Raw genomic sequence first — 14,409 nt, 5'->3', positions numbered from 1 at the left:
ACTGACACTGACCATAAATAATAATAATAATAATGTTTTATTTTGTCCAACTGTTTACAAAGCGTACATTCCCGCACCGCTTAAGCACTGTTGTGCTTGTCTGCGGTGCCGGCAGCCTGCGAAATACACATGTTTTCTCGGTACCTTTCTAGAACTAAATCACTGGCTTGACAATCTTATCAAAGTACAACAAAAAAACAAGAGCACATGTTACCGTCGTCGCTATCTGGACAGCGGAAATTTTTGATTAAAGCACAAGATCATTCACAGTTTTTGTACACAAGCGCGACATGTCATCATCGTTAGTCTGTGGACAGATTGAATTTTGTTAGTAACTAAAGAATTGGGCAAGCATACACAGATACTGCATCTTCTCTACGACCCGGGGAAATTCCATAAAAAAAAAGTAAAAAGGCTAATATATATAATTACACATCTAGACACTTGAATAAAGAAAATGAAATAGTGAATGTGGAAATATACAACGTAACACATATACAGCATGTAATGTTAAGGTGCAAACCTTTCTTTAGATTTTTAAGGAAAACATCCTTTAGTACTCGCTTTACCTTTTTTATCGATGTATGGCTGATCTCGACATCGGATAGTTTATTGAATAATGCAGGCACATAGTAAGCTCTGCACCGTTTGCCATAATTCGTATAAATTCTGGGGACGCTGAATCGTTCTATGTTTCTTAAGGTGAACTTGCTTTGAGGCTTCTCTGACTTAAACATATTGTCGTAATAGAACCTGGTATAGATAGTATATCTCTTGAATTCTTCAAATGGTAGTAGGTCTCCTGCTCTATACAGGTCTTTTTTCTCTTTACCCTCTAATAGCACACCATACAAAACATTTTGAACACATTTATAAATTACGCTGGTAATTTTCTTTTTTAGTGTTTCTGAGCAAAACCCGTACAGTGTAATGCCATGCCGTAACTGTGCTTCCCCCAAGGACTGGTATACCATTCTTCTTATGTTGACAGTTGTGCAGCTTTTTATATGATACATCTGTGCTGCAACAGTTCGTAGCTTTTTGCAAATAAAATTCACATGGTTACTCCACGACAAGGTAGGATCCAATTCAATGCCTAAGTACCGGACATTATTACTGTATTCAAGTGGGACACATAGACAGTTGTGGCATTTTTCAACGTGTAGAAATATTGGCTGTAGCACATCCAGTTTTTTGTGGGGATTGTGAAAACACATGAGCTTTGTTTTTGAGCTATTTGGAAAAATGTAATTATTCTTGTACCAGTTCATAAACTTATGAACATCCGATTGAAGAGCGAATGAGGCTTCTTCCAAACTGGAATGTGCCATTACCAGTGCGGTGTCGTCAGCAAATTGGTACAACTTGGAGTTTAAATTTAGGAATCCGAGGTCGTTCACGTATAAGTTGAATAATAACGCTCCTAGAGAAGAACCTTGAGGTACACCAAATTTAGTGACTATTAATTCACTGTATTCGGTATCAATTTTCACCGTCTGTTTACGGTTCGTGAAGTAATTTTGAAACCATGCGGCAAACGGCCCTCGGAAACCCAACTTTTTTAGCTTCTCTTGTAAAATATTGCGATCGATTGTATCAAATGCTCTGCTCAGGTCAAGAAATAAGCTCAGCACAATTTCATTTTGGTCAATTTTTGAGTGCACAAGGTCGCTAAAATCTTCTAACAGCATAATCGTACTTCGACCGGTTCGAAAACCATACTGACTTGTTGTAAACACTGAGTTCTTCTCGCAAAATACAGTCATTATCTTCGCTATATATTTTTCCATTACGTATGCAAGGACAGGTAATATTGATATCGGTCTGTAATTGATGCAATCATTTTTTTTACCCTTCTTGTATAAAGGTCTGACAACTGAAATTTTAAGTTTTTCAGGAATTACTCCAGAGTTTAAGGCTCCATTTATGATTGTTAGAATAACGTTCTTCAGTTCTTTAAAGTTCCTCTGAATGTCCCTTGGTCTAATGCCATCTATTCCTGCTGGCTTATTAACCTGTATTGAATTTATTATGTTCCACAAGTCAGTTTCTGTTAATGGGGGTAAGTAGGCCGATTTCTGGAGCGAGTCTATCTCCTTTGTTTTTGGCCGTGCCTCCCGCACAGTATCTCTCAAGCTTTCAATTGATTTTACGAACTGGTCATTAAATCTGTCGGCAAGTTTCTTGACATCTGCATCTTCTCTAAAGTTTGCTTTAATGGTCTCGTCGATACCTTGCTCTGGTTTTTTACACAAAACCTGGTTCACTAAATTCCATGTGCCTTTTGTATTTCCTTTGCTGTTTGAAAATTTGTTTAGAAAGTATCGCTTTTTCGCCAACCTTAGCTTTGCTGTCACCTTATTTCTCATCCTTCTATACTCTTCTTTCAGCACCATGTCGTCTGGTTCTCGTTTGCACCGTTCCCATATGTGGTCCTTCTCCTTGCAGAGTTCTAATATTTCGCGGTCAATCCATGTGTTCTTTGGATTTCTTTGCTTTAAAACCTTTTGTTTAGTTGCTTTCAAATAGATGACCGACATCTCTTTAACGAACTTCTCATACATTTCCTCGTGATTCTGGCACATCATCGCATTCCAGTCAAATTCTTTAATTAGTTTATCCACAGTAACGGTGTTTATGTGCTTTAGAAGTTGCACGTCGATTTCGTTGCATAAGTCCTTCCCTTTTAAATAGGCTAGAGCTACAAAATAATGGTCAGCTACCTTTTGTCGAATCACCCCAGCAACTGATCGTCTGCTCGTTGATGCGACAATGTGGTCTATGCTTGTCTGTGTGAAGCAGCTCCCCTTCCATTCCTCTCTAGTGAAGTCCTCAATCATATTTTTTAATCCATATCCTGCAAGTAAACCTAGGTAGTCCAGAACGTTCTTGTTACCTTGCTTTGCCACATCAATATTGATGTCACCTATTATTAACGGATTATTACTGTGAACTTTCTTCAGCCACACATGCAATTCTTTCAAAAAGTCATTTATATTGTTTCCAGGAGGCCTGTAAATGGCACTTATGACGTAGTTCTCTGTTTTCGTATTGAGCGATATCATGACAGCTTCGGCTGAAACTAAGCTGTACTCAATAATTTCCGATCTATGTTCAGATTTGACGAACACCATTATGCCACCCCCTTTGCGTTCCTTTCTACAATAATTGTACTGGTTGTAGCCGTTCAAGTTGTACAGGGAGCATTCAGCATATTGTAAGTTTGTTTCACATAAAACAATAATATCAGGAGAGACAGAAGCCTGCGATAAATATGAGTGGAGTAGGTTCCAGTGTTTCTTTACACTTCTCGCGTTGATCTGAAGAACAGTAATGTCAACTTCATGTTTAGGATTTGCTTCTATTGTTTCTTGGACATATGCTTGCCATTCCGGAAAAGACAAAAAGGTCTGAGACATCTTAACGAATCTTGTCAAGGTCACTGTCGTGCTCCACTTGAATCACTGTAGCGCCAGGTGCTTTCCTGGCCAGAATTTTGCCATTTCTGGTCCACACGAACTGAAAACTGTTCGCTTTTGCAGCTGATTTGGTTTTCCAAAGAAGGTTTTTCATTCTTGGTGTCAGGTTTTCGTTGATATAAATATTATCTAATCTCAATGCCATCCTTTTCTCAATCCACTGGTCCCTTGTCTTCCTGCTAGTAAACCGAGCCATGATCGCCGGTGTCTTTTCTTCTTTTGCTCGCAATCTGTGTACGGATTCAATTTCCGCTTCTTCAGGGACGGGCAGCTGTAGCTTTTCCGCTAAATCTTGAACAACTGACACTAGATTTTCAGTATCCTGTTTTGGAATGCCTTGTATTTCAATGTTGTTTCGTCTGGAATACTGTTCTGTTCGATCGACTGCCAGCTGTAGTTCCTTAATCACGGTCTCTCGCTCCGATATCATGGTTTCCAAGCCCCCAATCTTGTCTTGCATTCCTTCGATTGTCTTGCTCTGATCGTCTACTTTCTGCAGCATTTCGTCGTACTGCTTTGAAATGTAATCTACAGACCTCTCAATTTCTTTAGTCGTTTCCACTGCCGTATCTAGTTTAGTTTCCAGTGTGTCGGCCTTTAGTGCCTGCATTTCTAGAACCTTCTCTATCGCATTCACCTTATCAGTTATCACTTTGACTGCTTCGGCAAGTTTTCGTATTTCCTCAAGAACCTCAGATCTGATATGCTGTCCCTTTTCAGCACTCTTGTCTGCTTTTTCCGCTGAATACTGTCTATCGCTGTGCACTCGGCACGTAGAACAAATCCAGTCTGCTATTTCTTCGGATTTCATTGCCTTGAATGCGGTTTTTGTGACGCCTGAGCATTTCCCTACATGGTATTGGTTTGTACACTCGGAACATTGCATTCTTCCTTGCTCAGGAGATAGAGGTTTCATGCACGCCAAACAATCAACTTTCGACATCTTTTCACACACGTAAAGAGGCAGTCCAGCGGTATGGAAAAGACAACTGAGGAAAAATGCACCGTTTGAAAATGTCTGGGTTCTTACCTAGTGAAAAAGAACCAGATGCATGTTACACGTATGTCGTGCACCGCCGGACTGCATCTGTTGTCTGCCTCGTCGCTGCTTTTAACTTTTCCATGGGTGTGACGTATTGAGAATCGCCGCTGCTGATTGGTTGACCGGACGATGAAACTCGTCGTGCGCTTCCGTAGTCCGTCTTTACGCTCCTTCCGAGATACCGTCTTCAGCCTAGTGAAAAAGAACCAGATGCATGTTACACGTATGTCGTGCACCGCCGGACTCAAAGCAATAAGCCACACCTCAAAGCAATAAGCAGATGGTGTTCAGACTGGCAAATGACCCTAAATCATACTAAAACTAAGTGCATGTCATTTACACACTCCTCTTCCCGTATTCCAACTTCATACTTTATAGGTAACAATGTTGTCGAACTTACTACCACGTACAAATACTTAGGAATCAACTTGCAATCGGATCTAACATGGCATCATCACAAAACGTTACTCTTGCATCTGCTAACCGTACTTTCGGAATCATGAGACACAGACTAAAGGAAGCGCCTTCACACCTAAAAAAAACTCGCGTACACCACGTTAATCAGGCGGAAAATTGAATATGCATGTGCCATCTGGGACCCGAGCCAGGACTACATTATATGTAACATTGAATCCCTGCAAAGCAGTGCTGCTCGCTTCTTTTTTTCAGATTATTCTCCGTACTCCAGTGTTACATCTTTAAAAATTCGTGCTGATCTGCATCCGCTATCACTACGACGGAAACACGCCCGCCTATCTCTCTTTCACAAACTTTATCATCATGATCGTTTGCGCGACGACTTCTTTCAGTCACCCCCTGTCATATTTCCTCGCCGTGATCACCCCTGCAAAGTCAAACGCCCAGTATGCCACTCGGCCCATTACACACAATCATTCATCCCCAAAACCATAGTTGACTGGAATAACCTACCATCAGATATTGCCACTGAAGTTAACACCGATCAATTTCATCAAATGCTGTGGACTCATATCTGAATTTGACGTCTCTGTGCGTTTTTGGTATTAGCTTTCTTTTTCAGGGCTATTTTAATACCTTTGTATCTTGTTCGACATTGTATTGCAGTTTTTTCTCTTTTTGTGTTATCCTTAAACCCCCAGTGTTTCAATTTTCACACTTTATTCTTATCTTCATTTGAACTTTAATCCACTACCAATATTGGTGTTTGCGTATTAGTGTGTTTCGTGTGCCCCCCCCCCCCCCCCCTATGTAATACCCTCTTCCAAGAGGGCCTTTAGGGTATTTGAATAAATAAATAAATAAATATAAGCCAGTAAAAGCAAGCATAGAACAGAAAAAGTAGCAAGGAAAACTCCGAACTTTATATTGGTGTTGTGACTTCCAGACTAGTACATAATGCATTACAAGTAATTGATTACTTGAAATAAACTACAATTTCTTCAAATTCGTTAATGCATTGACTGCTTCTTGTAAAGTGACAGTAATCCGATTATTTGTTTCTCTAAAAGATGAATAGTAATCTGTTAAATATTTTTGTACAGAACAGTATAACTTTGAGAACCAGAACTAAGTGGCAAACATTGGTGTAGCACAGAATTCCCCTGCATTAGAAGGACAATGATCGAGCTGCGGAGAAGCTAGAAGCTACATGCGAGAGGATTTCAGCGCATTCAAGCCCGAATGGTCTGCATTTGACTAGCCACGTGCTGCACGTTTCACGTTTCACCACGACACCACAGCAGAATGTCATTTTTAGTGAGCTTGGACTCACTAAAGCTAGGGCTTGGTCCGGTATTGTTTATGAGATTGCTCTCAAGTGTAGACATTCGTACATTCGTACATAGGCCGAACGTATCAGAGAGCACAAAAATAACCTTTGCACATGCAAAGGTTGCTGGCCCATCGTTGTCAAAACAGTTATCTTGTTTCGCCATTCATAGCACCACCAAGGGACACAATGGAGACATTTTGGATCTATTCAGGTAGGAAATGTGTAACCAAGCTGTCACTCCCGCTCCCGCAGAATGAGGCTATCTCCAGAGATTTTAACACTCATGATTTTGTGAGCTTGTACTGATACAGGAGCGGTGTCTTTCTTGTTGTCTTAAGTTTTCATTCACTTTCCTAATAAACCAGTTGCAAGAATGAAGCATGTCCTATATTGTATTACCGTGTCCTCGAGTTTGCGGCTACTTATCTTCAGCAACCGCCATCTCGTAAAGTTTTCTGTTTTGCTCAAGCAGAGAACTGGTTTGCTTCTGGGGCAGAAAAGGAAAAAATGGCATAGCTAAGCTTCAAATAACAATTTTTCAAGGATGTAGGCCACCACTTATAAAAAAGAAGTGTGGTTAGTATTTCGTATAGACAGAACTGCCGCCTAAAGTTCTGTCCAAAAGCAGCATTTACTGGCACTGCAGTTATGGCCGCACCAGACCCTCCTTTCCCCTTAGGACTGATCCTCAGTGCTGAATGTCCTTTCAGGTGTTTATCAGGCCAGCACCAGAACATAGCATCGCAAGATGTGCTATGTACATTGCTGCATAGTTTTGTTTTCATACTTATTGCACCTCAAGCGGTTAGGTTTGACTTGGTTCGTCGTCACACAAGTAGCAGTTACCGTTCTTTCTGGACATAATTCCGAGAGCAGTTATACTTTTTTTCAGAATGCCGAAGATTCCACCCAGACGGAACAATATAACACCTGTGGAGTTCCGTCCTGTTGAACGGCATCACAAAATACACCAATATCTGCTGATGAGTGGTTTTTGCTTTGCAGGTTTTTTGTTGTCATAGGGGACTTAATTTAGTAACAGCCATTGTTCTGTGTGGATGTAACTGAGAGCGATTTATATTGCGCCTGGATGGAACACTAGCATCAGTTATTGTTCCGTCTAGCCGGAACTATAGGCATAGAAAAGAAAAAAAACATGGTCAAATTAGAATTTCTAATCATTTGAAATGCTCGGAGGTGAAAACGCTAGTGGTAAGCTGCACTGATTGACCCGGTGGTGCACAACTTAGTAAAACTAGTGCAGCCAAACAGAACACACCTGAAGAAATAAACGTTCGGCTAGCGGCAGCAGCGGGCCACGTCAGCGAAATTTGAATGCCTTTAGAAGTACACAATAATCTGTACAGGGCATTCCCTACTGAATGAAAGTATTTGCGGTGACTGAAACCTGTCCTCGGAACAGAATTATTCAAAAAGCAAGCGTGAGAAAAACACCACCTCTACGAAAAGCATTGCGCGAAAACTATGAACATACAGCACAGATATTTCCACACAAATGTTAAAAAAACCATTCTCTATCTGGGAGGAAACAAAACCTCCGAGTTATTGTCTGACCCATTGACGCAGCCATCTTAGAAACCAAAAAACTGTGGCGACAAAAAAATCAGTCAAATTTAGGGAAGTTTTACATCAACAATTTTGGAAAAGCATATTTTTCTAAATTAAGCACAAAAAGTAGCGCCTAATCTAACAAATTAGTTGTAAAATTATTGAAACAAAATATTTTTTAGAAAGCTCGCAAAGCTTCGTCGCCTCGTATTCAAAAACAAAGGCTCGAAGTCGAACGAATCTTCATCCAAACCATCATGAACGCTCGATCTCGGGACAGAAGCACTGGAAGTTGATTTTCTTCAACTTTTTTTTCTGAGGCATTCAACATAGTTATTGAAGCTAACAGTGCTTTCGCATTCTACTCACGATGAAATTAAGACCAGCGACGACCTTCGCAGCCAAATAAAGGATGTCAGGGGGAAAATTCACGCTTTGAGTCTTTGCAGCAAGCATCAGGGAACCGAAGCCCAAGCACGTCGTGCAACGTAGGCCCGATGTGCACCACACAGCGAACCGTTCGAGTCTGAATTTCGTCAGCGTAAGAGGCATCGGCAATGAAGCACAGCCCTTTGATTCGTACGACATGTGAGCGTGATCGCCGGAACGCAGAACTGCTCGCATAAGTCGCAAGTCGCAGCTCATAGACCACCTCAGGTGCGCTCATCTGGCGACAAGGCTATGGTGGTGTGTGAAAGTAACCTAGCAGAAACCCAAAACTCACCTTGGGAAGATCTAAAGTAATTCACTTCCGGCAAACCGGGTAGCGCATCGCGATGCTGAACGCGTCAAATATTCGAGTAGGCGCAAATCAAGCGTTGCAGTAATGTTATACGTAGATGCCAGAATTGCAATGAAATGCGCTCACTTGCTCAGGAAGTCGGGATTTTGATGGCACCGTTAGTTCTTGGATAGGCATGAATACGAAAGGATCGGAACAGTGGCCGTAAATGATTCAGTTTGAAGCTGGAGACGTTTCGGCTTCCACTCAGGAGCCGTCTTCGCGTACTGTCAATAGAAGAAGACCCCGCCCGCACCAATAATGTATCGAGGGGGCGTTGTTCACGTGAAGTGACGCATGACGAAAACTAGTGGCAATTTATGGCTCAGTATGCGCCATAGACGTCGGGCACAAGCATGCAAAAAGGCGCCGTTGCCAAGACTACGGTGTACCTGGTGGTTGGATTAATCCGCAATTTCATATATATCTGGCAATGCAGGTTCTTTTCCTTCTTTAATATGCATTGCTTGACAAAGTCTATCACGGCCTTTGACTTCAGTGTTTTTCAGCAAGCGCATTTGAGGATCTGTTTTTGTAGACATGGTAAGTCTGATAGAAGAGTGCTACTCAGACTAACTCATACAGGAACTGTCCCGATTTACACCTATGAGCCAACTCACTCAAAAGTACCTTAGCAGTGTCAGCAGTGTTAGCAGTATCAGCTCGGAATTTTTTTATACGTTTCACTTATGTATACCCGATCAAATTCTGTACACAGGATACTCTAAATCACACCCGAATGTGTGTCTGTTGGTGGCATGCCGTCAGCTGTTGTACATTCAAGTTTGGTACCTCAATATCCCAAGACCGTGAGATGTGGGCCAATGACTTGCTGCTAGGTACATGAGGTGTTCACGAGTTTCTTGTTCTGCCACTTTTCATTGCGAAGAGCCTGGCAGCTGCCGTTCCGGTGAGTTTATGATGGCTTTGAGTAGCCTCTTGCGCAGAGATATTTGCACACATTTTTCTCGTCACCTTTCACGTTTTCTGGCCATGTGCTTGTATTTGCTCGAGGGAAGAGGAGTGGGAACTGCTTTCTTTTAAGAGGCCATGTTTGGGTACACATCATGCACACACTAAATGAGAGCGCGGCATCAAAAGTTTGTTCAAAAAAGAGCTGTCTATTCAGTTCTCCTTCTACTGTGAACTGGGTGCCTTTTCGACGCCATTCAGATGCGCCGTGAACGCAGGTAGTCACGCCTTTCTTACATGGAAGGGTCATTGGTGTAGCGCACAAAAACCTCGGGTGATGGGATTAACCGAGTGCTCTGTCTTCCAGCTATTTAATGATTACATTGGGAGCAGTGACAGAAATGGCTAAATAGTGAACCTGTTTATAAAAAGACCTGGGCAGGAGCATTTGAAGACAGGGCATACGAGTGGCATCGCAGATTCTGTTCAGTGTGCTTACCAAATTCCTTGGAGGCCCTCCTGCTGTTGTGACCTGGCTATTGTTAGTACTGAGTAGTGTGCTATTGACACCATTGCTAGCACACTGGCAGAAGAATCACTTTACAGCTACAGATTCCACAATATTGAAGCTGATGCTCGCACTGAAACACAAGGATGACTGCCAGATTCTGCTACACTTTGGAGGCCCTCCTGCACTCTTGGCCTGCACATGGTTGCAGTTGAATAAAGAGCATAATAGCACCAGCTGCACACTTGCTTTCGAATGATCACCCAGTTGTCTTCAGAGGCAGCTCTCTGGGCAAAATTAAGCACCACGCAAACACGTAGAGATTTCACCGTGAGAGTACTGTAGTGGATGTGAACAAAGCCACCCACCTCAGTGGCTGTGGCGTTTGGCTGCCGAGCCCAAGGCCTCTCGATCAAATCCAGGCCACATCTTGATGGAAGAAAAATTACATGCGCTGTGTGATGTCAGTGCACACAAAAATTTGCTACTTCTTTGCCTCGTGCACATTTACTAGAAGAGAACTGCTTCAAACAAAAATTATAACCAGCAATTTTGAAAACACAGTGATAATCAGACATTCATGTCCTTCAGAATATCATCAGAAACCTTTTACTGCAAGATGTATTTATTATTAGAAATTCTTTCTAAGACTTGTGGACTTTCCAAGTCATATATCCCTTCAGGCACTAATTATACTCCAAGGGCCGCTGCGGTGGCTAAGTGGTTACAGTGCTCGGATACTGACCTGAAAGCCGCGGGTTCAATCCCAGCCGCGGTGGCCGAATTTCGATGGAGGCAAAATTCTAGAGGCCCGTGTACTGCGCGATGTGAGTTCACGTTAAAGAACCCCAGGTGGTTGAAAGTTCCGGAGCCCTTCACTACGGAGTCTCTCATAGCCCAAGTCGCTTTGAGACGTTAAACCCCCATAAACCAAAGGGAGGACAATTTTCAGACTTTTATAATGGGCATGGCAGAGTCCACAGAAAAAGTTTCTGTCTTCTCCAGTGATCAATTGTGCTCTCTTGCAAACTTGTGACGACTGGGCCTCCCATGTTTGCTCGCGCTCGTTGCCTCGCACTGTATCGCATTGCTGCTGCCAAACATGAATTTGGACACATGCTGGACCTTGGCTTCATGCGTCTCTCCCTCCTGCAGTCCATGAGCATCGACCCTCCACATGGTGCCCAAAAAGAGCGGTGACTGGCGACCGTGTGGTGATTACCATGCGCTTAACAAGGCCACAGTCCCTGAACTCTACCCGATTCCTTTCTTATTGGCATCGATCTTATCAGCCAGCTCAGCCAGGGATTCCAGGTTCTGAAACGAAGGCACGCTCAGGATCATGCGCACCTGCGGAGGCAGCCGCTGCAGGAAGAGGTCCTGGAGGAGTGCGCTATGCTGTGCAGTAGTCACATTTCCAGCCAGGGCGTTGATACGACGCTGCAGCTCGGTAGGCTTGCGGTCTCCGTTTCAGAAGTGCACTGGATGAGCGTCGCCTTAAGGTGATCGTAAGGGCGATCGGCAGGCGGAGAACGTAGGTCGTCGCAAACAACCGCAGCAGTTGTAGGCGTGAGCACAACAATGACGTGGCCGAACATGGTCATCTGCGAAGTAACATGGTGCTGACGAAACAAGGCCTTGATGGTCAGGAACCGAAGTTCTGAGTCTGCTGACCCGAAGTTGGGGAGCTTGAGGGCGGAGACTACGGGCTCGCGAGGAGGTGGCGTAAGAGGCAACGGAGTCGGTACCCTAGCGAACGAATCCATGGCCATGGCTTGCACGATGGAAGGCAGGCAGGCAAAGGCAGCCGGGGACTCGAGCTCTGGACGGCGGTAGGTCTAGCTAAGCGGTTGAGGCAAGCACAGGTCAGGGGCAGAGTGCGAAGAAGGGAAGTCCAGAGTCACCAAATTTGTGGAGAAGTACCGACACAAGTCGTTGTCTTGTCTCTACAAAATATATTTGACAGGACCCGCTCAGTCAGATGCGAGTGGGACAGCATGCTGCCGTCATTCCACTGTGCAGCCATGAAAAATCGAATCTGTTCACGCTTGACAGGTGTGCTGCGGCATGTCGTCGTCTTTGGCGGCCGGACCACTATACCCCGCTACAACCTCGTATGTGCAAATTGAGGGTCAGAACAGTTTTAAAGGTCTAAATGATATAATTTTTTTCCTGCCATATGAAATAACTATGTAACAAAATGAGCACATTTTATGCATTCTGATGTGTTAACATTTGCAAGACAAGCAAACCAAAACAAACTTACCGAAGCCATACCATGACTACTGTACAACATGGAGGCGTCAATTTCGAAAGTGATTATCTGTGCTCATTTTGCATGCCTGGCTTAATATGATTTTACATGACCTTTGAGATTCCAGCACATTTTATTTCGTCTGTGTTCGTAGGAACTGCATTCCATACACAATGTTCTGATGCTGCTCAAGTCGCATCCACAAATGCGGATGCAGCACCTCACTGGGCTTTCTCTGCATACTGAAAAAGTTCACTGAAAACCTATCTGCATGTTTGTGGTATGATTTGTGCATCTTTCATGCAAGTGATTTGTGTTACACCACTTGTACTGACTGACAGGTACTATACCCTGTCGAGATGTTGCAGTTTGGGTTATGCAGCGAACTCATGTACTATTCACGTGCAGGAATAAGTTATTTTTATTACATTGCTGTCATTTGCTTTAACTTTCTAAGAAAAGATATGATTCATGTGCTGAACAGTGGCTTGCATTTGATGCTTATTTTCAGTTGATACGGAAAAAGTAACACTGCTTGCCGCATGTATGCTTATTTCAGAGAATACTTATTTCTAGCCTGTGCCTGTGCCATGCTGTGTTCTTGTTACCTCCTGCACAAACACTCTGTTTAAGGATAGCACAGTGATCTATTAAAGAAAAATGATAGCACAAATGTTAAGAGACGGCAGAAGAACAAAACTCTATTAGCTGCACACCCACTTTCCAAGGCCGGGTAAGAACCAGAAAGACAGCAGCAAAAAATTGGCTGCAGACAGTCACAGGCGAAAAGACATCTAAAAATTTGCCGGCCTTAACAGGTGACACAGGGCAAGGCACTGTAAATAGAGATAAATGGGAGACGACACTCCTGTACCGGATGTGACCCGTCGGATGATGAAGACCAACTAGCCCGTGTGTCAGTTCTGCACCAATATACAGTCAGCATTAACTTTCAAGCATCCTTTTTATGCTCTTCGTACTTCATTCATAAGCAGTGTTCATGCTTGGTATCACAACAACACTGTTCCAAGAGTAAAAATATATGATGCGCTAGACATGGATTAAAGTCGATGTAAGAAATTTTTTACTGCCAGTTAACTAAAACTAATTCATGAATGCTTTATTTGTCCCAGCACTAAGCGATGTGCTCACAGTTCACTTAAAAGCCCAGAAGTTGCATTGTTTCTTTTTTACTTCCTACTCCTTACTTCCTTTTTTACTTCCTAAGAAAGCTGACAGACATCCTGAAAACGCCCAATTCAATTATATGTCAGTGCACTTTACAATGTGCTAATCGGCGCATAAGGTAAACTATTGAAATTGACAACCTTTTTGTCTACATAAAGCAGTTCAAAGTTAAGTATATGTATGGTTTTGGTATACGAATGTAAAGATAATTGATCATATTTAATTAGAAACACAGTCGCTGCGGTGGCTCAGTGGTTATGGTGCTCGGCTGCTGACCCGAGAGGCGCGGGTTCGATCCTGGCTGCGGCGGTCGCATTTCAATGGAGGTGAAATGCTAGAGGTCCGTGTACTGTGCGATGTCAGTGCACATAAAAGAACGTCAGGTGGTCGAAAATTTTTCGGAGCCCTCCGCTGCGTCGTCCTATAGCCCGAGTCGCTTTGGGACATTAAACATGAACCATAACCACAAGCACAATATTGATTTCTGTGTGCCTCATCAACAGGGTGAAAAATGTTCCACTGTGGAAATATTCCTACTGAGATTTAGTGTGAAGTAACACATAACCTCGCACTGGTGCGTGTAGCTTCATAGACCGTCATTGTTAGATATGTGTCAAGTTCAGTGTTCTCCTTGCTATTTTTTTTTCTCTTCCATGTTCACCTTTACTACTATACATTATTTTGCCATGCTGGTTTCATTGATGTCGTCGAGTGAAACCTTCAAAAAATGTGACCTGGCCTCTGTGGTGATGCAGTGACGAAGCCATTCTGCTGCACGAGCTATATGTTACATGTTTGATTCCTTGTGAGAGGAGACTTTCTGACGGATACTAAGTACAAGAACTAAACTCCGCGTACATTATTTCAAATTACGTGAAACAACTCCAGGCAGTTGAAATAAATCCAAGGCACTGAACTATACCGTG

This window comes from Amblyomma americanum, chromosome 2, assembly GCF_052857255.1.
Source record: "Amblyomma americanum isolate KBUSLIRL-KWMA chromosome 2, ASM5285725v1, whole genome shotgun sequence".
NCBI lineage: Eukaryota > Metazoa > Arthropoda > Arachnida > Ixodida > Ixodidae > Amblyomma > Amblyomma americanum.
This window is presented reverse-complemented; position numbering follows the sequence as displayed.